Source organism: Caretta caretta, chromosome 7 (assembly GCF_965140235.1).
Source record: "Caretta caretta isolate rCarCar2 chromosome 7, rCarCar1.hap1, whole genome shotgun sequence".
Taxonomy (NCBI): Eukaryota; Metazoa; Chordata; order Testudines; family Cheloniidae; genus Caretta; species Caretta caretta.
In genome coordinates this window covers 117779068-117803443 of record NC_134212.1, presented here as the reverse complement: position 1 = coordinate 117803443, position 24376 = coordinate 117779068, and the positions used below count along the sequence as shown (strand labels likewise).

Genomic DNA, 24376 nt, shown 5'->3' with positions numbered 1-24376 from the left:
CCTTTTGCTTCAATGTGGCCACATCAGCTAGACAAAACTGTGCAAAGTCATTGTGTTTGCACTGAATTTGTTTCTAAACCTGTTTTCATAACCAGTTAGGAAGTTGTGCACTTCTGTGGTTGTGATAGTTGTTTATGGCCTTTTTTCTCTTTGCATTTAATCTGACTCAGGATTGAATTCATTATCTCTCTGCTCCCCATATTATTTCCCGTTCTCAGGAATTGATTGCGATTTTTTTACAAATAAAGTAAAAGATATACATACTTGCTCCACAACACATAATTGCAGACACTATTCTAGGTAAACAATTTTAGAATTGAGTTTCTTTAACTATCTATTTTTCTCTGAAAATTAAGATATAAAAAGACAAATTCAGATATACAAGTCAATAAAAAGACTGACTATAAACACAACACCCAATTACAAATAATCATTACTTCATATCTAGTTGCTCTTCATTGGCCTGTGTATTCTCATTTATGGGCTCTGTTGCCCTTTGTATTGAGCTGTGGAACTGCCTTGAAAAGCTTTGTCCTTGAAGAGGTGCATCTGAGATTCTGTGCAAGGGTGATATCATTGCCTTACTTCGTCTCCCAATTACCTCATCTCTCTTTCTGCCACCACAGAGAGAACAGAACTCCCTTCTGTGGCCTCGGGCTAGATTTTTCCTTTGTATAACTTATTTTTTTCTTATAAATAGTGTGGAGCACTATAGAATAGTTTAGCATACATAGCATCCTCTTGTCCTAGAAGCCTTCGGCCCCTCACTGGAACAATGTTGGGCCCAAGCCCTATTATGGCTTCAAGAAGTGTACTTTCTGCTCATCAGTCATGCTGGAGACCAACACCTGCATCAGGTACCGTCTATGACTGGTTGAGATCTGCTCAGTAATCCAGTGAGTGTTTGGTGTGCCTTCACTGACTATGCTAGGAAGGAAGACACACTTGAGGCTCCAGGCTTATCTGGCTTCTCACTATCAACAGCTTGTTAAGGTGACTGTTCCATAGAGTACCAAGGCTGCCTCTGTGCCAAGGTCCTGTGACACGGGCCTCAAAACACATTTTGCCACTCCAACCTGGTGCTGCCTTCTGTCATGGGCCTAAGACAGGAATCTCTTTGGCTTTGTTGTGGGAGTGAATTCTTTACCGGGCACCACTGGGCTTAGCCAAAGACCAAACCAACACCAGCTATTCAAGCTTCAGTAGCCTTAGGACGGGCCCATCCCAGCACCTACTCCTTATTTGGCACCATTGCCCTTGGTGCTGACTCTGGATCTATCATCTGGCACCAACACTTCTGTCTCAGCACCACAAGTCCACCCAGCTGCCTGTAAGGGTAAAAGGAGGGAGGAGAATCCTAGAAATGTAGGGTTGGAAGAGACTGTGCCCTGAGGCAGGACCAGGTATACTTAGAAAAGGCGGTAGGTCTCCACACAAGAAGAGGAATAAGAAAAACAAGCAGCAGCTACTTCTCCTTTGTACTCTCTTGACCCATGAAGGCCTCAAAGACCATCAACATAGCAGTCCTGCTCCTCCACACTCCTCTAAAGGTAGACATCTTGGCACTGACTGACTTGGGATCTGAACTGGTAAGAAGTCCAAGAAGACTATCAATCTCTCTGTGCCTGAGTGGGAGTCCACTGACAAAGCTGTTGACCACCCCACACTATGCTTTTTTGCTTCTTATCTATGAGCCTGAACTGACTTTTCTGGCTCCAATCCAGAACTGCCTCAAGGTACCTTCAGAGATGAAACTAGGGGGTCTCCTAACTTGACCTGGAAACCCTAATCCTCTTCCCTCACCTCAGATTCGTTCATCATGGAAGGATTTTATGCAGGGCCCTCTTTAGCTCTTCATGTGGCTTACATACAAGAGTCCATGGAATTCCCTGCTGGAGTCTGCAAGACCAGCTCTGTCATTGACACTAATATCCCTTCCAGCACTATGTCCTCCTTTGGTAACTTTGCCTTTACAGGCGCCTATTCCTTATCTGACACAGAGGTGACTCTCAAAGAGCAATTTTAATTTGCTAAGTAATCTCCTCTGGTATCTTCTTCAAACTGGTTTAAGCTTGTTTGTTTTCAACAGATGCTTTTAACAAGTTCTCCAACATAAATCCATAGTTTTCCATCTTAGCAGTAGATATTTTTGGGCATCTGTGATGGGGCTTAATCCCCATCACCTGCAAGGGTAGCAGGTGCACCCAGTGAGTCATGGTCTTCTTCTGGGGAGGTGAGTAGCTAACTGGCCTCCTGGCCAGAACAGGTGGAGCCTAAGCTGCCATAATAGGCTAAAGGAGAGACTGCAGAAGAGACAAGTCTCTCGGACTGAGAGAAGCCCAGGGTTAGGGTAACAGACATCGATAATGGGGGCAGTGTACTACAGGGGCAGAGTAGGCTTATGCACAGAAAGCCCTGAGACAGAGTTGGCGCAAGTACAAGGCGAATATTTCAGTAGCCCCAGGGGGCTGGAAAATTATCCAGATTTATTTGGACTTGTTTGTAATACCCTGGAAGTCATCTGAACTTTTGTGGCTTGACCAGAGGGATGACCGACAGAAAATCTGGAGTCAGAAACAGGCATTCAACAGGAGGCACTGGAGACAAAGATAGCAGCAACATCCCACACCAAGTCAAGGGGATGCTTCAAGGGTGACTGAGCATTGCCACAGGGCTTGGCTACACTTGCGAGTTAGAGTGCATTAAAGCAGCCCCAGGCGCCCTAGCTCACTACCCGTCCACACTGGCAAGGCACGTAGAGTGCTCTGACTCCACGGCTAGAGCGCTCCTGGTACTCTACCTCGGCAAGAAGATTAACGCTTCTTGTGCCTTGGCTTAAACGCCTGGGTGGCAGTGTGGACGAGGTGTTGCATTACTGTGCTCTGATCAGCCCCCGGAAATGTCCCATAATCCCCTTACGTCAAGTGGACAGTCTTTTCTCATTGTTTTGGAATCACTGCAGGAATGCGGTTATGCCCTTTGAAAGCTCCGTTTCTGACAGCCGGCATGCTTATCTGCTCCGAGACAAAAGCAACTATTACTGTGGAATGCTGTGTGTGTGTGTGTGTGTGTGTGTGTGAGAGAGAGAGAGAGAGAGGAGGGGGGTTTGCTGCTGTTTGAACTTACAAGACAGCATGCTGACTGACATGCTCTCAGCCTCTCCCCCCACATATACACAACACGCTCACTGTCACACTCCACCCCACCCCTCCCATTTGAAAAGCACGTCGCAGCCACTTGCATGCTGGGATAGGTACCATTATGCACTGCTCTCTGTGGCTGTTGCAAGAGCTGCTAATCTGGCCACACCAGTGCGCTTGTAGCTGTCAGTGTGGATAGATTGCAGCGCTTTCCCTACTGTGCTCTACGAAGGCTGGCTTAACTCAAAGCGCTCTACATCTGTAAGTGTAGCCATGCCCACAGTGTCAAAACTTTTTTTCTTTTTTCAACAAATGTGTCCTGGATTCAGGTCAAACTGGGCAGGGAGAAGCGACCATGAGGAAGAGGTAAATAAACTGGGTTTCACATCCTTTCTTTAAAACAAACTGCTTTCTCTCCTTTCTATCTCTTTTTTAGATACGTAAATGCAATTCCTTCTTGAAGGGCTATCCTACAGGGTGCTGAGCACTCTGGCCCAATCCAGCAAAGCACATAAGCACATAGTTAACTTCAAAGCCCATTGAGATGAGAGTACTCAAATACTTAAGTGCTTTGCTGAATCAAACCATGGTGCTCAGCATCATGCAGGATCAAGCCCATAGATTTAGCAGTGTGCAACCATTTTTTATTCCACAGGTATGATTTTTCTAGTTTATTGCCTCTCAAATGGGCTTAAATATTTGTAGACAAATTTGTATAATATGCAATCTGATTTCAATTCCAGAGTAATAGGCATGGAGTTTCCAAGTAAGAACCTTAAAAACCGTAAGTTCCTTTCTTCATGGGATGCCTCCTGTGGTTTGCTCATGTCTGGAGTGTTGCTTCGCATGTATCACTCAGAAGTGTTGGTAAAATACCAAACTGGATACCAAATGTCTGAGTTGGGAAGTAAGAAATGATAGGCTTACGTATCTTGGCATTTCCTTTGTAGAGGGGATGTGGTTATTCTTGGAGTATCCTAAACAATTATGGCTAAAGATACTTAGAAAATGTGTACTTCTTGAGGAACTATAGTATTTGAAAGGAGGAGGGGAGGACAGATCTTACATCCCTGAACTGAGGCTGTGTTCCCGCTATTGTTATGCAAGTTGTAAAACTTCAGGGCATCCACAGAAGACTGACTTCGCGACATTTCCATCGCAGTATTATGGCTCCATTAGAACCTTTTCAGCCAATCTTCCTCTATCTCACTTCCCCTATGCTTGGTCTGAAGGAGTTTTAAGACTTTAGGAACAGAAGTAATTCTCACACCTTTGCTAGGTGATGATGCCCTATAGACTGGCTATGCCCCTCCAAAGTCAGTGCCTCAAACATATAGTATCATGGGGAGCAGTTGCTAATCCAGCAAAATCCATGTCTTTTTACTAAACATCAGGCCAAAACATCATTGATCATTCCAAGTTATGACTCTCTTTAAAAGTTGTTTTAGATCAGTGACCACCCATGCTTAGAATCATGCTCATTGAGCCAGCTTTAAACCAGAAGTGAATGGCCTTTATATACTATTACAGTACGTAGAGATTATTATTATTTTTAGTTTAAGAAGAAACTAACTGATAAAAGACCATTCATTTTTTCCCACTTTCATTGTTCAATGCAGAGTGCAAACAAAAAGCAGAAATCATCAAAATGTATGTTAAAATATCTTTCAGTTTTAATACTAAGTAAAAGTAACACAGGTAGGAATATTAAAATTGCTGAAAATGACTGTGTTCCTTTAAAACAAATATCCCTAGACCAGGTAATAGGTTGACACAGTTGTCAACTAATGCCTCCTACCTCTTTTTTCTTTTTACTAGTTAGTTGGTTAAGTTTGGTTGGTTGGTTAGTTCCCATTACGCCTCTGGCGTTTATGGCAGCGTCGTAGCTTCTCCACTCCTGTCTGTTTCTGACAAGTCTTGCAGTGGTTTCCCAGCTGAGCCCCAGGTTTTTCAGCTCCGCTTCCACAGCTCTTCGCCATGTTTTCAGATGGCCTCATTTTCGCTTGCCTTCAGGTGTCCATGTTAGTGTTGTTCTGGTGACAGAATCAGTTTCCATCTGAAGCACATGGCCCATCCATCTCCAATGCCACCTGGTAATGATGGTGCTCCTATCTTCTTGGCTGCAGTGTATGAATAAGTCTTGGTTTTAGATTGAGGATTTTTCTGAGGCAGGTTGCATGGAATGAAGACAGTTTTGAACATGTCATGCTTTTTCATTCCCTAGTATTTTGCACTATAAAGTAGCGTTGAAAGTACGCAGCTCTGATAAATCTTAATTGTTTTTGGTCTTGGTGTTTTGTATTTTGATTTCCATACTGTATTTAAGCTCCTGAAGGTGTCTCATCTCTGCTGTCACCTGAGCTAGCTTCCCTGTTTTGTACATTGTCTGTACGTTGCAAAAACCAAGTTTGGTTTTTGTCTTGGTGGTGAGCATTTCAGTCTTCATGCCAGTTGCTTTAGGGTTGCCACATTTCTGGTTTTCAGCCGCAACACCCGGTTGACAAAGGACCCTGGCAACTGTGCTGACCCATCTGTTAAAAGTCCGAGTGCCGAGAACCGTGGCCAGTGGGAGCTATGGGGGGGCGGTGCCCACAGATGAGCGCAGTGCGTGGAGCCCCTGGGAGGCCGGAGGGACATGTCGCTGCTTCCTGGGAGTTGCCTGAGGTGAGCACTGCTTGGAGGCCGCACCCTAACCCTCTGCCCCAGCTCAGAGCCCCCATCTGAACTCCTCAGCCCCAACCTAGAGCCCCATCCTGCACCCCAAACCCTTCATCCTTGTCTCCACACCAGAGCCCGCACCCCCTGCTGGAGCCCTCTCACCCTACCCCAGCCCGGAGCCCCTTCCCACGCCCTGAACCCCTCACTTCTGGCCCCACTTGGAGCCTGCAACCCCAGCCCGGAGCCCCCTCCTCACCCCAAAGCCTCCATCCCCGGCCCCACCCCAGAGCCTGTACTCCTAGCTGGAGCCCTTGTCCTCTCCCAAACCACAACACTTTGCTCCAGCTCGGTGAAAATGAGTGAGTGGATAAGTCAGGGTGGCACTGCCTCCAGCAGGGGACAAAGAAGGCTTGGTTTCTGTAGTTTCTAAATGCCTCACAATCTTTAATGTATTTATCCTCCAACACCCTCGTGGCACTGTGAACACACACACACACAGACACACACACACACATTAACGGCCAGGTTTTTAAGGGTATTTATGTACCTAGTGGGCTTTTCAAAAGCATCTAAGTGCCTACCACCCAGTGGGTGTTAGGCATCTGGGTGCTTTGGAAAATGCTACTAGATACCTAAATACCTTTTAAAAATCTGGCTTTAAGAGACTTGTTCAAGATCTCCCACAAAGTCTGTGGTGGAGCAGGATCTTAAATCCAGGTCTCCCAAGTCCTAGCTAGTGCCCTAGTACCAGATCAGACCTGGGGTCCGTACAGTCAAGTGGCCTGGTACTGGCAGTAGCCAGTACCAGATGCTTCAGAGGAAGGTGCAAGAACATACGCCACGCCCACCAGTAGAAAGATCTACAATAATCTGCTTCCCATGAAGGTCTCGTCCTAAATCTTAAAAGTTAGAAATTGTTTTACACCCTGAAGCATGAGGTTTTCTTTCCCTTCCAAAACTCTTTTTAACATTAACTAAAATAAATTGGTTAGTCTCTAAGGTGCCACAAGTACTCCTTTTCTTTTTGCGAATACAGACTAACACGGCTGTTACTCAGAAACCTGTTATTATAATGCTATAGCTTGGAAATAACCACGGTAATATGTATGCTGGGAGTGTCTCCTCTCAACAATCGAATGACAGCTGGTTAAAAGCCAGGATTTCTACATCCAACCCCTCTTCTCCCAATAGGCGGGCAATCATCTAGCTGTTTTTGCAGTTTTTAAAACTTGGTCTTAAACCTGAGTTTAAATATGAGTAGCTGGCATGTTTCTGTCTTTGCCCTTGTCTATGCTGACTGTAAAATCATGAGCTGCATCATGTTGGTTACCTTGACTCTTCAGTATTTGAATGCTAACACACACAAAGTTTTGTAATGAAGTCAAGACCCCACTGGAGCAGCTGCAGCTGGCACATTTCTTTCTCCTGGAGTGCTGTCTTTGCCTGCAGGCCTTATCTCCAAAGTTTCTGTAGAAAAGCCCGAAGAATCTTCAATAAAAGGAAGGGGAGAAAATGCTCTGCTTGTGCTTCAGCCTTCCGTTAGAGTTCATTCTGCAATCCACCTCCTTCTACGTTTCGTTTACTCATGTGGTGATCCTGTAGCCAAGCTCATGAAGTTGGGAACAGGAGCAATCTGGACAGAGTGCTTGCCTGAGCCACGAGCCTAAAAAATAAAACCACAACCAACGATCACATGTTCTGTTCTGTTTTTTTTTCCCCCACCCAATGTCACTTATCCTGTGTAGGCTGTGTCATGGTAGAAACATTGGCAAAGTGGAAATGTCCTGTGAGATTTCCATAGAAACTATCCTTTTTCTTCCTCACCCCACACTGATACTCTTCTGGAAGTGGTAATTCTAGGAGTGGCGTACTTGCTTTACTTTCTCTTTCCACTGTGGTGTGCATCAATTAGATGGTGTGTGTTTGTTTATTGGTCTTCCTTGCTTTCATTGAGTTCTGGAAAAGCAAGCTTAATTTAGTCTGTATTGGGACAAATGCATCAACATCTGGAAGATGGAGCTGATTAAGCTGTGATTATGTATTCATTTTGATGAGCTGTAAGAACTTGCCATAGCTTGAAATGAAATTTTATTGCCCAGTTGGATAGCTTGCATGAACATCTGAGCTAGATGGTTGGTGTCCCAAGAAAAGGAAATTCTTTTACGTTATTTTATTGTTCATGCCAATTCTGTTAGCAAAAAAAGGATTAAAAGTTCTGTTCACATTTTTTCTTCAACTCATAATAGCTTGAAAATCATGTCCAGGCATCCTTTTTCTTTTGATGATAGTGAAATTGCTCAACTAGTGAATGGAGTTCCTGGGAAATATTATTTTTGATCTCTTGCATTTGCTTATGAAGAATGTGTGAAGAATTGAGGCCCTACAGAGTTCCTTAAGCAGAGAAGTATATCTTCCCTGTTTAGTATGTTAACAGGTTTTGTTCACCCAGGTGCTACTTCCTGGGGTGGGGGGAAATAAAGTTGATAAAACAAGCTCAGAAACTGGAAACTTGCAACTCAGGTGAATATCACTGCTTTTATTGTTGCTTTACTCTTCTTACTCTTCCAGTCTCACAGCAGGATAGTGCTTTGGATACCTTTACAACCCTCACTATATTATACATTTAGCTATCTGTTTCTTGTAACATTTTTGAGGAACTTCCTCTACACTTTAGTTTGTTATTTATGGCAGCCTGCCTAGGTTTTGTTCTCTCTCTTTTTTTGATATTCTTGCTATTTAGATATTCTGTTCACATCAAAAAATCTTTTTTTTTTTTTTTAAAGAATTGCTAACAGAAAACCAATGGATTTTATTTTATTTTTTGGGAGGTGTGGTAATTCCTTATATGGACAAATTTTATCCCATTTTTAAGTTCATTCAGATCTTTGTACTACTTCAATTCCTCTCTTCTTGGAAATAAATCACTTTCTAGAGTGCAGCCTTCTGCATTTGAAGGACTGCACACTTCCAATCTTTCAAATCCTAAAAAGAACCAGAAATGAATAACAAAACATTTTGGGTGGTAACTCAAATACGCACCTTTGGTACATAGAATACTTTTAATTAAATGAGGAAACTAAATTGGGGAATGAGAATCAGTTACTTTGAACTTCATTATTAGAAAATTACTAGAAATACTGTAACAATTAATGGAAAAAGCAATGGAAAATAACCAGTTTTTAGAAGAGATGCTATTTTTTTCCAATGGCTAAAATGTGGAACAAACTAGTTAACAGTGTTGTAAATGTCACTGTATTTTTTTATTTGAAGTTTTCTATTAACTGTGGGCATAAAATTAACATATTAAACTTGAAAATGTGAAAATAGATCAAACACTTGGCCAGATCCTGCAAAGTGTCACGTGCCCTCAGTTCCCATCTAAGTTTAATTGTGTAAACACACAGGATTAGGTCCATTTATCTACACTAAGTCAACAACAGGGCCCAATACTACTCCCACTCAAATTTAATGCAAATCACTCATTCATGTTAGTAGGAGTAGGATCAGGCGATGAAAGTAGTTGATATGAGAGAAATAACCAGTTACCCCTGACGGAAAGAGACAGCGTGATCCAACTCTGTCCGAAATATTAAATACAAAGCTCATTTACCAAATACATCAGAGAGAGAAGTTAAATGCCAACATAGATAATGCCAGGCAAAAATCAAGCTCTGTTCTAGAGCATATAAAGGATAAAATGAAAGCCAATTTCAAAAAATACCTTGAAATTTAGTTTTCTGTCTTCCACCCAGCTGTATAGTCTTTACTGAGTCTCCTGCATTGCATAGTGTTGGTATGTTGGTGGAAGCATCGTCAGCCTGGCAGAAGCTGCAGTGCTGCTCTCACAGAAGCATATGTGGAAATTCTGTTCTAGCAGCTGGCAAAGTTACTAGCTAGAAACTACTGTGAAAATAGGTGCAACCTCTGAAATTAATAATCTAAGTTGTACGTGTGCACCTTAATTCTGTCTGAGCCTTTCTGACTAAAGGATAATTCCGCGTGCAACACTTCATCATTTTAACTTGCTGAATAAACACTTTCTAATTGATTATTTCAGTCCAGATTATTATGGATGATATTTAGTGTTTGTAAAATGACTAATAGGACAAAAACTAGAGTTTCTTATGTCACAGTAGAAAACAACAGGAGAATCTGATGGAAGAAGTCATGTTTCACCTCAGTTGAGATAATAATGAAGGCCCTAAGAGGGTAGCCTATAGGGCATAATAATTCTACTAGGAAAATAAGAACTAATGTAAATAACTGTGCAAACATGACAAGACTTTTTATTTTTTTCATTGTTGATGAGTAAATTTTAACTTCCTTCATATTTAAGTAAATCCAATCCAGATGGTTGGAGAACACAAAGCCCTGGTGGAAGGGGTGGGGTGGTATGGGGAGGGAGAGCCAGCTACAGAATTAAACTTAGTGAATAGAGGTGAATTGCTAAGAAACTTGTGGAAAATACAGGTTTAAAGTTAGAACGTGAAAAGTACTCTTGTCCTTCACTGCCCCTCTTGCAGCCCAGGAGCAGATTTGAGCCTTTAGGATAATATTCAAAGTAAATCCAAGTGTATAATTCAGTAATTTTGGATTAGATAGGGTTTGTTTATGTATTCCTATTGGACTCAAAAGAGAGATAATACAAATCTGTTAGCTAGGTAGTTGGTGGATAATAAACAAATCATCGTAAGTCTTTTAGCTTCTCAAATATATGCTGTTGAAACACTTGTTTTCTTGTAGCACTTCATCCTTGAATTTTTTTTTAAAACTTATATGCATAGTGATTGTCAAGTGCTTTGAAAAAACTAAGTACTGCACTATAAGTGCTAAGTAATAATCATATTGTCAGTAAGTATACTGTTAGTGTACTTACATCGCTTCATTAAAGCTACTTTACCCAGAAATTATTACTATAAGACACTGGTATTTCCATTTAAAATTAATCTTGTAAAATGTTTTCCGGTCATTTCACAGCAATGAAGTAGAGACCACACACAGAAAACATTAATATGTATTGCTGGACTGATCTCATTGTGTGTTTTTGTATTTTTATTTTACTGTTTTAATTTTTTTTAGTTGGGCATAGAGGTCAGGAGAGGAATGGAGGGGAGTGGGTGGGAGAGTTAGTAGGGTGAGAGAACAGAAAGAGGGATAGTCTCAGCTCATCACCTGCCTAGCCACCTGCAGGCAGGTTTTGTAAACATAGCAGAGGTGAGCATTTTCCCTCATGCCTAACACCAGTGTAAGCATGAAGGTATTTAAGAGAGAAGCTGACTAGTGCTCTGTAAATGCTGGCACAGTTGGCAGAGTGAAGCAGGCTTCGACTTTGCAACTAGATCAGATAGATGAGCTATTAGATCAGCTGGGGTGTGAGGCTAATTTATGAAGAACCTTAAGGAGCTTGTGTTTGATGTAGTGGTGAAAGGGGAGCAAGAAAAAACATCAACGTGATTGGTGTTGTCAAGACGACAAGACGGAAAGCAAGATCTTAGCAGCAGCATTTTGAATGGACTTGAGGGGAACAAAGTTGCAGTAATAAAGGCTCGGAAGGAGGAGGTTGTACTCAAGATGTGAAATGAGGGCTGTATGAGTTTTAGCTGTGTGTCGAGACGAAAGGTCAGTTTTCAGTTATGCTGTGTAGGAAGAAGTGGAAAGATTTATACACAGTCTGTATTGTGAGTCTAGAGAGAGGGCTGAGTCAAATGTGTCCAAGTTACAGGCTTGAGTGTTTGGGAAGATGGTTGTGTTATCCACAGTGATGGAGAAAAGGAGGATTGGGGAATGGAGACTGAGAATTCAATTTTGGCCATGTTGAGTTTGAGATGACTATGGACATCCCTTTTTAAGGATGGCAGAGAGAGGTCAAAGTACTGGATTAGATGAGTGAGGCAGCTCATCAGTAGGGAAGTAGACTTGTGCATCATTGGCTTAAAGATGGTAGTTGAAGCCATACTTGTGGATAAAAGTACCAAGAGATAAGAGGGGAGCCAAGGATAGAGCTGCTGGCGACATCTGCTGAAACAGGGAGTTAGGGCTATGATTTACCAGATAAAACACTGAAGGAATAAGAGGATGAAGTCATGAAAGCCAACAGGACAGGATTACAAGAATCATTGACCACTTCAAAAGCTGCCAAGTGGTCTCAAGTTGAGAATGGAATTGGGAAATGAAAAGGATAGAAGAGAGATTGTATGGTAGTTTGAGGCTGAGGCGTTGAAGATTACCAGCAGGAGAGTGAGTTTGTGTGTGTGTGTGTGGGGGGGGGGTGGAGGGTGAGAAAACCTGGATTTGTGCTGGAAATGGCCCAACTTGATGATCACTTTAGATAAGCTATTATCAGCAGGACAGTGGGGTGGGAGGTGGTATTGTTTTATGATCTCTGTGTGTATATAAAGTCTGCTGCAGTTTCCACGGTATGCATCCGATGAAGTGAGCTGTAGCTCACGAAAGCTCATGCTCAAATAAATTGGTTAGTCTCTAAGGTGCCACAAGTACTCCTTTTCTAATTTAAGATGAAAGCTTTGTATTCTTTTACTTCAAGATATCTTATCAAAACACATCTACTGCCTAGTTTCCATTTTCTATTGTATGTTTAATTCAGACTTGTCCCACAACGTTATTCTCATTCTGTAGCCCATTAGGAAAGATTAAGTTGTGTCCGAGAAAACAGTGTCAGCTAGTATGACCAGCACAGTGTACGTTAGAAGATTCTGCCTCAGTTCATGATTGTACTTTGTATCTCTAGAAATGACTGTTTTCTAAGTCCATAGAACCTTTTTCAGTGAAATCGTATGCATTTGAACAACTTTGGTCAAAAAATGAACTGAATCTAACACTTAAGATGTGACAGCTTTAGTAAATGTTTGTTGAGGTAAATCTTCAAGTATTCTGTTCAAAATGAGATCTGTTAATGTTTATGATCAAAATTTTTTAACTGTTTTAACAAGTTTTTAAACTGGGACAGAAAAAATAATCTCTAGCATGTTTTAAAAACTGTTCAGTATCCTTCTATAATATCAAGCAATTATCTCTCTAAGGGCAAAATTGTGTGGTCTGTAATTAGGAAAAACTTCCATTGATTGCAGTGGAAGCTTGGCCTGAGTAAGAATTACAAGATTTTGCTTAAGTATATGTTCAAAATGGCAAGAAACTATAACCTGGTGTGGTGGCTCGGTAGAGAAAATAGTGGGGGATGAATTGAAATGAAACCAGCAAGTCATTTTTGCATAGTTTTCCATTATCCAGCCCTCATTACAGAAATATGTGGTGAATTCTAAATACTGCCTTGCTTTAAAGCCTGCATATTTTGTGTAATCTAAAACTGAATAATCCTCAGTATGGCATTGTCAACAAAATGAGATTGAAAAGCTTTAGTATATGCTTTTCCTAAGATATTGGTATTCATCATAAGACTGTTAAGAAGATAGGTTATAATCACAGTTGCCAACTTTCATGCAGTAAATAAGCACCCCAACTTTCACAATAAACCAAAAATCAAGCTAATCCCATTTCAAAACAAGGCCAAAACAAGCCAATCCCTAAGAACCCCAACACTCTGACTAGATTTCCCCGCAGCATGCAGTCTGGGACTGAGGTGGGTCCACTGTTCACCCTGACTCTTCTCTTTTCCCCTCCCCCCACCCCCCTGCTCCTACTTGCAGGAGCTGATTTAAAAAAAAAAAAAAAAAAAAGCAACAAGCCAAACAAGCTACTAGCCAACAAGCAACTCACAAGCCAGTTAAGCCAAAAACAAGCCCAATTTCTGCTTCCTTTTTTTTTTTTTTTTGCTGCGGGTTTGGCATGTTTGGTTACAATCAGTGGGTTTAGTATTCCTGTAAAGTGCTTTTGCTGATTAGGTGATGCTTTGTTACCTTAACTAAATAGGAAAATACTGATACATTGTTTGTTCGTCATTAGATAGTCTAATAGCTATACTCTGTTAAAGTGTATATTTGTCTCTTGCATTTATTACTGGCCTGGGACCTATGGTCTGCAGGACAGACACTTGTTGCGCATCCCCCCACTAGTAATGGAATTGGTCCATGCCTCTCCTCCGTTACTGCATGGTTGGCTCAGCAGAGGAGATTGGACCGAAAGTGGAGCTGGGGGCAGAACTGGGGAAGGGGGGAGGAGCTGGGACTGGGGGCAGAGCTATGTGACACCCTCTCCTCCCCGCATGTTACTCAGTCCCCGCCTAGTGGTCCCACAGTTTAGGGACCACTGCACTAGTGTGTCTTGATGATCCATATTTTAATGAAAAGGCTTCCAAACCTTCTAAAGTTTACCAGCTATCTGTGTAACACAGAACAAACTACTGTCCCTCAATTCCTAGGGCTGCAGAACAGGGATCTTCTTTGCTTTCCTCAGTTAATTTCCCTGTCTAACTCTAGCAAAGTTGTCAAGTGCCTGGGAAAATAGTAAAATATCAGGGAACAGTAAATAGAAAATGAAAGGTAAAAGTGGACAGAAAAAAACATGGAGGCTTCTCCAGGGAAATTGTAATCTTCAGGGGCTCTATCGGACAGTGATATGTGTTCTCATGTTACTCTGGAGATCCAGGTGTGGGCTTTTTGCTTCTTTTAACATTTTTTTTTAATGACACAGCTGACATTCTGCTTGAGAAGGCTGAGAATCAAATGCTCAGCTCTGGCATGCTGTACTCCTTTACAGGGTACAATGTCGTCAATCTGTGCTTGTGACTTCTCCCTCTGCACCCACAGACACTTTCTGCCTTCCTCTCTCCTCTGCTAACAAAATGCCCTGCAATTGTGCTGGTATGGTGTCCTCCTACACCACCTTAATTAAACAGTAGTTTAAAAACCACAATGTAAGCCTATATCTGAAGGAATCCCATCAGGCCCCTACCCTCTGGTGTGAAACATAATAACTCTACCTGTTGTGTTTTTCTCCTAGATCTTTTGATATTACACTGCAGAAAGCTTTTGAAGTTTGACAATTGGAATCTTAAACCAGAATATTACATGTTGATAAAAATTAGTAAACTTTTAAATAGGATGAATATCCTTTGTCAGTGCTGTTTAGAGTACAATACATGTTCTTTTGACAAAGGTAAAGAGCAAGAAATCCAGAAGTTTAAACAAATTTCTCAGTGTTCAATTTTCCTTTTAATAACCTCTAGCAAACTGCATGTCCTATTTCAAAATTATTGCATATATGGAATGAATGTTTTTCCTGTTATCCAGCAAATTAGTATACAATGCTTCTTTTCATTTGTAATGGTAGTCTTGGCTTCCCAAGGCATCATCAGAGCATAAGTTTCTCCCTTGTCATATTTAAACTCTTGTGGAAGCTTGTCCATTTACAGAACAGCTGAGCTGCAGTTTCACTTTGGTTTTTGGGGAGAGTCAGGAAGAATTCTTTCCTATCCCTGAACACTGTCAAATGGGGAATATAAATATTTCATATAGGAGGTTTTAACATTTCCTTTGGCTATCAATTAAACTTAGATTGGGAGCCAAAACACTTTTTTAAAATACTATTTCTACCTAAAAGGAAGTTGTATTTTTTTTTGTCTTCCTTTTCTGGCAAATAATAGCTTGGAGTGCAGGAGGGTGTATTGGGATCTGGCTCTGGGAGGGGGCTTAGGGCTGGGGCAGGGGTTTGGGGTGCTGGAGAGGGTATGGGGGCTGGCTCTGGGAGGCTGCAGGTTGGGTGGTAGAAGAGCTATTCAGAACCTGCTCATCGAAGGGGTGCAGCACTTACTTCAGGCAGCCCTGGCCCCACATTGCTCCTGGAAGGGGTCAATGCTCCCCTGCAGCTGCTGGGGGGGGGACGTGGCTCTGTGTGCTGCCTCTCTCTGCAGGCACTGCCCCCGCAACTCACATTGGCCACAGTTTCCCGTTCCTGGCCAATGGGAGCTGCAGGGGCGGTGCTTGCAGGCAGGAGCAGTGTGTGGAGATCTCTGCTCCCCACTTACCCCACGGGGGTGTGCTGGCCACTTCTGGGAGCAGCATGGGGCCAGGGTAGGCAGGGAGCCTGCCTTAGCTATAGCCCCACTGCACTGCTGGAGAGTGCGATCGACAGGGAGCTGCACTTAGGGTCCATGGGAGACGCCACTGGCTCGCAGGCCTTACAGTGAAGAACACTGCCCAGTACCCTGGTGGTGGCTTAGTTGCTTTTCCTCTACAACGTTTTTATCCCTTGTGTCCGAGTACAGGTCTGGCAAATCAGGAGGCTAGCCCAGTGTTAAGTCCACCCGCCCCAACAAAGAACAAACATTCAGCTATCACCCAGCCCTCAAAAACTATATACATATGTGTGGTGTTCTGTGTGCCCAGAAGGTAGTGTTTGCTAATGTGGTGAGTTTGTAGATAGCCTGAGACTGTAGCTCTTTGAATTCTGAAACCTAATGAAAAGTTTGGTAGCAACAATACTATCTCTTACTGTCAATCACTGTCAAACATTAAGATAATGGTCTTATCCATTGTAGGATGCATTGGAGATATTTGTATGATACATAGTAAGAGAACCAAAAAAGAGCCACTGTGGTTAAACAACAAAGTAAAAGAATCAGTGAGAGGCAAAAAGGCATCCTTTTAAAAAGTGGAATATAAATCCTAAAGAGGAAAATAGAAAGCATAAACTCTGGCAAATGAAGTCTAAAAATATAATTAGAAAGACCAAAAAAGAATTTGAAGAACAGCTAGCCAAAGACTCCAATTTTTTTTAAATACATCAGAAGCAGAAAGCCTGCTAAACAACCAGTGGGGCCACTGGACAATTGAGATGCTAAAGGAGCAGACAGACGATAAGGCCATTGTGGAGAAACTAAAGGAATTCTTTGCGTCAGTCTTCACCGTTGAGGATGTGAGGGAGGTTCCCAAACCTGAGCCATTCTTTTTGGGTGACAGATCTGAGGAACTGTCACAAATTGAGATGTCATTAGAGGAGGTTTTGGAACAAATTGATAAACTAAACGGTAATAAATCCCCAGAACCTGCTGGTATTCACCCAAGAATTCTGAAGGAACTCAAATGTGAAATTGCAGGACTACTAACTGTAGTCTGTAACCTATAATTTAAATCAGCTTCTGTACCAAATGACTGGAGGATAGCTAATGTGATGCCAATTTTTAAAAAGGGCTCCAGAGATGAGCCTGGCAACTGCAGGCCAGTAAGCCTCACTTCAGTATCGGGCAAATTGGTTGAAACCATCGTAAAGAACAAAATTGTCAGACACATAGATGAACATAGTTTGTTGGGAAATAGTCAACATGGTTTTTGTAAAGGGAAATCATGCCTCACCAATCTACTAGAATTCTTTGAGAGGGTCAACAAGCATGCGGACAAAGGAGATCCAGTGGATATAGTGTATTTAGATTTTCAGAAAGCCTTTGACAAGGTCCCTCACTAAAGGCTTTTAAGCAAAATAAGCAGTCATGGAATTAGAGGGAAGGTTCTCTCATGGTTTGGTAACTGGCTAAAAGATAGGAAACAAAAGGTAGGAATAAATGGTCAGTTTTCAGAATGGAGAGAGGTAAATAGTGGTGTCCCCCAGGGATTTGTACTGGTCCCAGTCTTATTTAACATATTCATAAACGATCTGGAAAAAGAGGTAAACAGTGAGGTGGCAAAATTTGCAGATGACACAAAACTACTCAAGATAGTTAAGTCCCAGGCAGACTGCGAAGAGGTACAAAAGGATCTCACAAAAGTGGGTGACTGGGCAACAAAATGGCAGATGAAATTTCATGTTGATAAATCCAAAGTAATGCACATTAGAAAACATAATCCCAACTATACATATACAATGATGGGGCCTAAATTAGCTGTTGCCACTCAAGAAAGAGATCTTGGATTCATTGTGGATAGTTCTCTGAAATCACCCGTTCAATGTGCGGCAACAGTCAAAAAAGCAAACAGAATGCTGGGAATCATTAAGAAAGGGATAGATAATAGGACAGAAAATATCATTTTGCCTCTATATAAATTCATGGCATGCCCAGACCTTGAATATTGCATGCAGATGTGGTTGCCCCATCTCAAAAAAGATATATTGGAATTGGAAAAAGTTCAGAAAAGGGCAACAAAAATTATTAGGGGTATAGAATGGCTTCCATATGATGAGAGATTAATAAGTCTGGGACTTTTCAGCTTGGAAAAGAGGCGACTAAGGGGGGATATGGTAGAGGTTTATAAAATCATGAGTGGTATAGAGAAAGTAAATAAGGAAGTGTTATTTACTCCTTCTCATAATACAAGAGCAAGGGGCCACCCAATGAAATTAATAGATAGCAGGTTTAAAACAAACACAAAGTGTTTTTTCACGCAACACACTGTCAACCTGTAGAATTCCTTGCCAGAGGGTGTTGTGAAGGCCAATACCATAATGGGGTTCAAAAGGGAGCTAGATAGAGTCATGGAAGATAGGTCCATCAGTGGCTATTAGCCAGGATGAGCAGGAATGGTGTTCCTAGCCTCTGTTTGCCAGAAGCTGGGCATGAACGACAGGGGATGGATCACTTGTATACCTGTTCTGTTAATTACCTCTGGCGCACTTGCCATTGGCCACTGTCAGAGGACAGGATATTGGGCTTGATGGACCTTTGGTCTGACCCAGTGTGGCCGTTCATATGTTCTTACGTTCTGTCAGAGTGGTGGAGCAGCTAGCTGCTGTTAAGTTCTGCTGAAATGAAAAACCAGGAATTCAAGTCACTCCCTCTTTCGCACCCCTACCCCCCAAAAAACACCCCTCACCCTCCCCACAAGCTAGAGGGAAAGGAGAAATACTACATCTCACCTATATCATATATTTCATTTACCTCTTGAGGGGCCAAAATCCCTATCTGCACCTCCCAAGTTGCCAAAATCTTTAACTTCCTCCTGATAGCTTCTATAATGTTGTGTATTGTCCACAAAATTTGCTGCAAACTGAAAAAATTTAGGAGAGCTGAAATAAATAAAAGTAATATTTAAAAATTAATGCAAGTGAGACTACTAATGGTGGGTACCATTTTTTATACTTATTTCAGTAGCAATCTATTTTTTATTCAGTGATTCTATTACAGAATTTCCCATCTTGGGGATAAACCAAGGAGAAACTATAATGCAAAAATAAATGTTGCAAAACTATTAGATTAACTTCTTCAGTAATTAAACATTGGCAAGTTCTAGCTACTTTTCTCCTTTTAAAAACCCCAGGGTTTGGTGATGGGGTGTTTTTCTGAGTTTGTAAGTCTGTCAGCTGCTGATTTGATTAAGAAAATCTTGCGGCCTTGATGGTATGACACTTCTATATCCTATTCTATCATACATTCTGTATGTTGAGGGTCTAGGAGTGGAAAAGGATGGAACTTTGTTGGGTGGTTGTCAGTTGTTTCCAATGAAGAGATCTCTCCTTGGTGCAGTTGTTTGCATTTCTGTGGTCAGTGGTATAAGGAAATACCATGTTGTAAAAATTTCCAATTGTTTCCTCAAGGGTTCTTCTCAATTGCACAATCCTTTGTTTTTGTTTGTAAAAAAAAGAAGAAATTAGTTTTTAGCTTATTACTTTGAAACTCAGAAATCTGTAATATCTACTGGTTTTATCTTTGATTTTGTAACCGAATGTCAGGAATCAAACCAGAGGTAATATCTCTCTTTATAGTGATCAGCCATTAAATACCAGTGGCTGTAGGATTTCTTCCTTCCCCACAAATGTTTCTCTTTGGGATATTTCCTTGTGCCCCTGAATATCTGGCATCATGATGACTCATCATGGTTACTACATGGAACTCTCGAGAACTAGTCAGTGTTGCTTTGCCTAGCTTTTATGGGAGAGGTCACTAGAATAGCAACCTCTGTTGCATAAATATTTATTCATCAGGAGGAACAGGCTCTTTGACCAACAAATCCTTTCTTGCCACTGAGTGAAGTACTTCATAAAAAATTTCAGTTACAGACTTATTTTCATTTCCACACAGTGTTAATTTTCAATAATGAATTCTTAAATCCATTCCTATTACAATTGTCTGTATGAGTTTTGAATGAAAGTCTGACATTTCTTGCCCAACTTTGATGTGGATGGTGTCTTTCAAAAATCAGCTGACGTCTAAATGTGCATCCAAGTTTAGGTGTTAAAGTCCACTGGTGATCCAGTGAATGTGGAGAAAATATCATAATTCTGCCAAAAGTCAGTGACTTTCTTAAGAGAAAATGAAAATATTTAAAGATATTTGTTTAAACTTAGGCCTTCTCACAATTTCTTCAGACCTTGAAACTTTTTTGTGGCTCTTTCCTGCACCCTCTCCAGTTTTTCAAAATCCTTTTCCAAATCGCTGTACTCCTAGTCCCTTGTTTATGCATCCAAGGATCATATTAGCCTTTTTTGCCACAATATTGCACTGGGAGCTCCTATTCAGTTGCTTATCTGCTGTGATCCTTAAATGCTTTTCAGAGTCACTGTTCTCCAAGATACAATCTCCCCATTCTGTAGGTAGGGTCTGCATTCTTAGTTTGATGTGTAATTTTTCATTTGACTATATTAAAACGCATTTTGTTGGAATTGACCACACATACCAAGTGAACCTGATTTCTAGGTGACTGTCCTGTCTTCATAATTATTTACAATTATGTCAATCTTGTGTCACGTGCAAATTTTACCAGCAGTGATTTTTATATTTACTTCCAGATCGTTGATTAAAATGTTGAATAGCACTGAGCCTAGTACCGATCTCTGTGGAACCCCAATAGAAACACCCACATTAGCTGATGGTTCCCTACTGATTTACTACTTTTTGAGATCTGACAGTTAGCCAGTTCTTATTCGTTTTAACATGTGCCTTATGATCTAGTATAATACTAATTTTTAAATATGAATGTTGTGTGGTCCTAAATCAAATGCCTTACCAAAGTTTTAAGTCTGCTACATCTACTCAGTTACCTTTTTTCCACCAAATTTATAATCGCATCAAAGAATGAAATCAGGCGTATTTGACAAGATCTATTTGCTGTAAAACCACATTGACTGGCATTAATTATATTCTTTATCAGTTGAATAACATATCAGTTTTCCTATTATTTTGTCCGTGATTGATGCTGGGCTAACTGACCTATAGTTACTTAGATCATGCTGCTTGCCCTTTTATGAAGACTGCCACATTAGGAGTCTTCTAGAATTTCCTTAGTATTCTAAAACTTAATAAAATTTAACATCAATAGGCCAGAGATCTCCTCTTCAAACTCTTTTAGGACTCTTGGGTACAAGTTATCCAGGCCTGATTTTAAAAATGTTTTTAAAAGTTTATCACTAGTAGGTATTTTATATCCTCAGTTACTAATGGACTAGCGAGAGTACTTCATTATCCTGGCATGAGAGGAATACATCATCCTGCCTCATTCCAAATACAAAACAGATATTTATTGAACAACCATAGAAACCACAGTAAGCTGTAGCAATAGAAACTGCATCTTATAGTGGCTTTGCCTGTCTGTTCTGTGGGTTTGCCCTGATGCAGCCACAAAAATGGCTGGCCAACAATTGATGAAGTCCCCCCACTGTAAATGAGGTCTGAATTTAGAAGCAGGTGAGTAACTACCACTGAAGTAGCACTTTGTTATGTCTTCAGCAATGTGAAGTGGTTAGAGAAGAAAGAATTATACTCACTGCTAGGATAGATGGCGACCTGATAGTTTTCATACAATTTCCTATAATATAGACTGCTCTTTTTAGCATTAAATTTCTCACTTGTCAGTCTTACAAGTAGAAAGAGAACAGATGAAGTTTTAAAATGACTATTGCTATGAGATATACCATCGGTCCCAATATATAAACATGTTACCGAAAAACCTTCACATTTATTTATTCAGAATCTTGCTATGTCATTAAGTATGCATGTGACTGAGAGTGAAGAATTGGTTTTATCCAGCTGAATAATTGGGGAAAACACATTACTTGATTACACATGGAATAATTGAATTTCATAATTATTTAATCACGCCTTTTTAAAAAAAATAAGTAATGTTATGTTCTTGGAATAACATGTGTTAATAGTAAGCCTTACCTGACTCTGTATACATGGTTTATTTTATATTCTTAAATTTTGCTTTCCTCGAAGGCCATTTCTTAATACAACTAAAATTATTAGGGAACATTGGACTGACCAAGAGGTAGTAATGGTGGGGTTAGGGCTGTCTAATACAGCCGAAAAACAGTGATGAAAGAAATGTGTAGCGTACCATTGTAGAGATCAAAAAAATATTTTGGGAGTACTCTGGCCAATTTGTGAAACAGTAAGAAGGAAAAACTGGTGATGGCTAGAATAGGCTATCACAGCCTTATGAATAAAAATACCATGGTTAATGAGAAATGTATATGTCTGGATTGCTTTGTACAAACAGAGCGTACTGGTTTCATAATGGTAAACCCTTATATTCATATTATGAATCTATGACTTTATTGCTAAGTTTGAATCCTATAGATGTGCTCTTGCTGTCTTGTGGGGTTTTCGGTTTGTTTTTGTCCCTCACACCCCCACCCCTGCACTGTAATCTGTTATATATGGCGTGACTTCAGAATGTGAAGAATGGTTTTGATTTGTTGGGAAAATGGTAGAAATACTGTTTTTTTTGCCCCCTGTGAGTTGCATACAGGGGAAGAGATTTTTGCTGCAGAAAATAGTTCATGCCAGAGAGAACAAAGATGATAGAAACACGAGGATTTTTTTCTTGTGCTCTTCTTTTCATACATTTTATTTAGGCATTTCACTTTCACATAAAAAGGTTAATTGGAAGCAAAGGGGAACTTAATAGCATCCCGGCTGCCTTGAAGGACAGGGTTGAAAAGAGGCAGAAGTTTCTCTATGAACTTTGAACTCTAGTACAGTACTTACAACATGGCCAAACTTCAAAGAGAAATGTTCCTCTTTCTCTTGCTCCCCGCCCAAATTGTGGTCTGCTCACTCAACTACATCTCAGAGGCAGCAGGGCTACTTCACAAGTTTAAGTTTTTTGTTGTGCTGAAAGAAGAGTATGGATCATACTTAAAATGGTGGTGACACTTTTAAGTATCTAATATTTTTATTGAATTTTGGATTCAGAATTGTGAGAATTTGGCAAAATGGCAGGATTCATGTACTAACACATTCCTGACAGGATATTTATCAACATTCTCCAATTTTAAGGGTTCCCCTTTTCCATGACTGATGCTGTATAATTAGAGCCTTGCAAATCCGTGGATATCTGCGTCTGCGGATGCGGATATCCACGGACCATGATTGCGGATCGCGGCTCGGATGCGGATACGGATTTTGTATCCGTGCAGAGTTCTATGTATAACGTATTGTTCATTCATTCTTTTAAATCTACATACATCTTCTCAAATTTCATAGTGAGTTTTTATGTAAATATTTTGAAGAGTTCAAGAAACCTTTTGATTAATACATGTTTAGAAGTAGGTATACAGTATGCTGAAAGGTAACACAACACAATTCCAACAATATAGAAACCCTCTCAGGAGACAATGATCTTTTTGTTTCACTTTACAGGTTAACTACATTAGTAGAGCAAGGAGAATTGTGAAAAACATCCAAGGTAATTAAATATTTTAAATTCTATAACAATGTGTTCTTGGAGGCAGTTTAATATAATGATGATCTTGACAGTATTGGCTAAGAATGATGGAGATTTATTTTAAACACCTGAAAAATTATTAAAATTGCTTTAAAGTGACAATGTGATACATTTTACGCCTCTGCCTATCGAACTCACTCATATATTCTCTTGTTATATAATATACTATAGTAGGAAGCAATCTTGCATTGTCTGGGGATGGTCTAGAGCTGAACATACCATATAATACTCTTATGGCACCTTTTTATATTTGAGGATCTCAGTGCTTTATAAACAATAATTAAACTTCATGACACCACACTTAATAGGAAAGTATTATCCTGTTTTTATAAATGGGTAACATAAGTCACAGAGCTTAAGTGCCAAAGAACACTTAGCAAGTGTTTTGACCATGGTGTGTCACTTTGCTAAATTGAAATAATTTCTGTAGTCAGCTTTACAATGTGTTAAATTCTGCTATTCATTTTACGTTCTTTTCAAAGAGAGTCTTTGGGCAGCAGAACCTGAGCAGTTGCCTGTGTTTTAGATACAAGGTGGCTGTTGTCATTCATACCTTCCTCCCCTCACAGCCTGATTATTTGCTGCCTCTTGGAAAGTTGCCCTGTGTGTACATCTAGGGAGATGGCATGTCATGGGTTTTCATCTTCAGGCTGGGAGGCAGCAAATACTCTAGCAGTGTATTTCTTCCTTTCCCTAAAACCTTGTTTCCACTGAAGGTGCTTCTAATTTTAGATGCCCTAGATCAGTGGTCACCAACCGATAAATCTCGATCGCTTGGTCGATCCTCCCTGTCTATCGCAGTGTGACTGCAGTTAAGGCAGACTCCCTGCCTACCCCGGCCCCATGGCGCTCCCCGAAGCAGCCCGCACAGCCCTGCGGCTCTTGTGGGGGGGAGGGGCAGGGGTCTCCCTCTGCACACTGTTCCTGCCTTCAAGTACTGCCCCTGCAGCGCCCATTGACTGGGAGAGCTGCGGGGACGGTGCTTGCAGAGAGGGGCAGCATGTGGAG

General features: G+C 40.9%; 1 protein-coding gene across 13 annotated transcripts in view; it reads left to right on the top strand.

Moving 5' to 3' along the window:
• The window catches only part of ADD3 (adducin 3), a 197559-nt gene that overhangs the window by 54088 nt on the left and 119095 nt on the right, over positions 1-24376 (top strand). For all 13 annotated transcript variants that reach the window (XM_048856060.2, XM_048856055.2, XM_048856064.2 and 10 more), the window contains one exon: positions 23284-23329. The gene's annotated coding sequence lies outside the window, so the exon portion shown is untranslated. The remainder of the gene's footprint in view (positions 1-23283; positions 23330-24376) is intronic.